This window comes from Meleagris gallopavo, chromosome 21 (genome assembly GCF_000146605.3).
Source record: "Meleagris gallopavo isolate NT-WF06-2002-E0010 breed Aviagen turkey brand Nicholas breeding stock chromosome 21, Turkey_5.1, whole genome shotgun sequence".
Taxonomy (NCBI): domain Eukaryota; kingdom Metazoa; phylum Chordata; class Aves; order Galliformes; family Phasianidae; genus Meleagris; species Meleagris gallopavo.
In genome coordinates, this window is record NC_015031.2 from 4,946,522 (window position 1) to 4,950,305 (window position 3,784).

Below are 3,784 nucleotides of genomic sequence, written 5' to 3' on the forward strand. Positions count from 1 at the left end.
TAATATGAGACTTAATTTGAAGCTCTGCTCGTGATTCTTGGGCTCTGACTCACACTCGGGATTATCAGCGCTCTGGGAGACGTCGACTGGCATCTGCGGGGCGTGCGGGGAGGAGGCAGCAGCCCAGCCCTGCTATATGTTTCCCCTCAACACCACAAGGATCTGGCTGCGAGATAATGGCTCTCCACCGCCTTTTCCTTAGGGCCCCTCTGTGCTGCAGACACAAACCGGAGCGCGAGCGGTGTCCAAAGTTCATGTGCTGGCTGAGCGTTACCGCTTACATCGCTGCACTCGGTTGCCCACAACTCGCTTCAGTTCTCTCCTGCTGGGTTGAGATTTTCCAGCCTCTCTCTCTGCACAAAGGCCGATTGAAGGCGAATCTCTGCTAACACGCCTTGGCCATTTCAGAGTAGGAAGGCAGGAAAAAGCAATATCTACACAATAAACATGCTCTTTTTTTTTTCCTTTTTCTTGCAAGAATACAAAACAATCTTCCAATTTTTAGGCGGCTCTGCTGCCGAAACTGCTGGGGGTCAGAGCTGACATCTGGCAGGGAATCAGTCCCGGTCGAGAACAACGGCGGAGCCTTCCAGTAAACACTGCGTTTCAGTGCTGAAAGCTGCATCCACCCAGGCACAGCACGCCTCGCAGCAATGGTACCTCTTAATCAGCGCCTGGAAATCTCACAGCAGGGTGAGGAAGGATGAAAGCAGCCCAGCAAAGGTCCGACCCTACGCACCCTGCTCACCGCCGGGCGAGCGCCGTGGCCTGGAGTTACCTATCGGCAGCAGATGTTTCACTGCCCTTGAGAAGGACGATGTGAATGAGATCTATGGAGCCAGGACCACTAAATCCCTCCTTGGCCTGCTTCAGACTAGAGCAGTTCAATGATACATCACTGAAGGCTTCCCAGAACTACACGAATACCAAAGAGAATTCAATATAAATCATGGAAGGATTTAAGGTTGGGAGGGATGTCTGAAGGTCTCCAGCCCGGCCCCTGTGTGAGCAGGATGAGCTCCAGAGCCAGGCCAGGCTGCTCCAGTCAGGCAAGTGTTGAATGTGGATGTGGATGGAGATCCCACCAAACAGATAGCTCATGTCCCAGGGCTGTGCAACTCCCAGCACAACACAACTGTGTGTCAGTGCAAGCAGAGCTGGTTGCTTGCAGGATACAAAGGAAGAGATGATGAGAACAAGAGGCAATGCCTGCAGAGAATGCACCATCACAGGCATTCTCTGGTTGCTGCTGCATGGCCAAAAATAGGGGTCTGGGTGGATGCCTAGCCTGGGCAATGGGAATGGGGTCTTCCCTTCCCTTCCCTTCCCTTCCCTTCCCTTCCCATGTGTCTCTCTATGGCTGTGGGTTGTTCCTCTTGGTCAAGGCAAGGATAAACTTCTCATTGCTGCCTGTGGCTGCAGCCCAGAGCCCACTGGGCAGGACCTCGTGTTGGCAGGACCTCGTGTTGGCAGGACCTCTTTCCAAACTGACCATGGAAAATGACTGGATCATGCTTGAAGCAGCCTGCGGCGCTCAAGAAAGATGTAGGTCTCAATACATGGCTTTGTTCAAGGGCCACTGAGCTCCTGGATGGCTCTGAATGAGGAACTTGACAAGCCCAAATATTTTGCTTCCTCAAAATGAAATTGAGCAGTATTGGTTTGATTCCCAGGTGCTCCACAGCCCCATTCATCCTCACAACCTGTCTCCCCTGCCCCATGACTTGAGGTGCACTCAAGCACTTGAGATGCTGCAGCAGGCAGACCTACAGAAGGCTGCATTTCAGATACAGGTAGAGGTGAAAACCCATTAGCTAGCAATTAAAAGCTGGTGAAGCGAGGCAGGAAAACATAAGGATGCTTGGAAATGGGCAGAGGCGGCTGCTCTGACCCTTCCTGCTTTAGATGAAGACTGCACTGCCTGGGAGATAAGCAGTAGATGAACAAGAGGCACTTGGTGAGCAGAGGGATGGGCAAGTGGAGTGAACATTTCAGCCTACACAATGCCAGGCAGGGCCGAGCACAGCCCTCAGCCTCCCCACGGCTGTGACAGGCACCTCTCGAGGCATCTCGGGCTCAGATGGGGGAAAACGTCAGAGCCAGAAGGGGCAGATCCCCATCCGCGCAGGGTTTGCAGCATCGGTCGTACAGCATCCGTCCGCGCCGGGCTTGGACACCTCGGGGGCCCCTTCCCCTGCGTGCCCACGACCTGCCCTTCGCACATAGCTTTCCTTTGAGCTATGCATCCGCCGTGCTCCCGTAAAGCCGTGTCCCACCCCTCGGTGTCTCGCGGCGAGCGCCGTTTCCCAGGACAACGCCACAAACAGCGCTCGGCTCCGGATGCGGCTCCTCGCGGGGCAGGTGCGGGGCTGCTCCGTAGCTATGGCAAAGGTGTGTTTACTGCCGTGTTTGGCGAGCCGGTGTTACCCCCGGGACAGCATAGGGTGTAGGTGTGTGTGTATGTGTGTGTGCACAGCAGGGCAAGGCTGTTTGGGGCGTTCGTGGGGAAGCCGTGAGACCCACGGCTGTGGGTCCCCGTGCAGCAAACTGCGTCTTTTCCACTCGGGCCACTTGCTTTCTGCTCATCAGCGCGTACCCAGAACCGTGTCTTCCCAGCACTGGCCAAATTGCACAGCTTTTCCCCAGCACTTCGCAAAGGCTCCCAGCCCTTCCCCGCGGGCAGCTCGCGGACGTCTTGGCTCCGCCGTGGCCCAATTGCAAAGGGTTTGGATCCACGTCCCCGGCGTGAGTGCCAGGGGCGGGGAAAGCGTGCCTGGTGTCTATTCTTTCGAGGTACAAAACACGCTTTCAAAAATCAGAGCCGTTTCACTGGCAAGGAGTGGAAACTGCTGGAGACGTCCAGCTGCCCCACTTACGGTTCCCAGCCCCTTTCCCTGCATGTTTTGCAGACGCACGCACTGAGGATGCATCCCCAACCAGCGTCACCGGGCTCTGCGTGCCCACAGCCACGCTGCTGCACGGCCTTTCGTCTTTGCGTCCCTCTGCTCCCAGCTGTCACTCCGGGGCGCTGCGTGCCTCCGACACCGCAGCACGAGGACGCGGATGAATGCAAAACGGACACCTGTGCAAAGCCCCGCTGGCTGCTGCGCTGCTCCCTGCTCCTCAGCTGTCCCAACCCGGGCTGGGGGGCTCGGTTTGGTACCGGGAGCGCAGTTTTGCACCGCAGCGGCCACGCTCGGTTGCTCGTGGGTGAGACACCGCCGTGCCGGCACCCCGGGGCCGCAGCTACAATCCGTCCCCAGATGGGACACGGGGTGGGAGTTTCGTGTCCCCGGGACACCCCGCGCTGGGGAAGGGGCCGCGCTCGGCCGCGCAACCCCCGCTGCCGACGGCTGAATTTCCCTGCGCGTTTCCCGATGCCGTCCTGCCTCCGGACACCCCACGCCTGCCATCTAACGGCCACGCGGGGCTCGGCGGGTGGCGACGGTGGTGACAGCGCGGGGCGGCTCGGCCCGGGCCCCGTGTCCCACCCAGCGGATTCTCCATCTCCCCATCTCCCCGTTCCCCCCACACCTCTCGAACCGCGCTGTGCTGGGACCCCTCGAGGAAGCTGTCCCCATCTCTGTCCCCATCCCAGGCACAGCACAACAGCAGCGGGCGGGTATCAGGGCTCAGGGGATGAAAAACACAAGGAGAAAGCTCAGAGAATCCCAGCTCCCCACTGCGGGGTTTGCAGCCAGACCCCCTCGAGGCACCCCAATCCCCCACGTCTGCCCTCCCTCCCTTGACACCCAAGCTGCGCCTCCAGCCCCTCCTTTTGCCT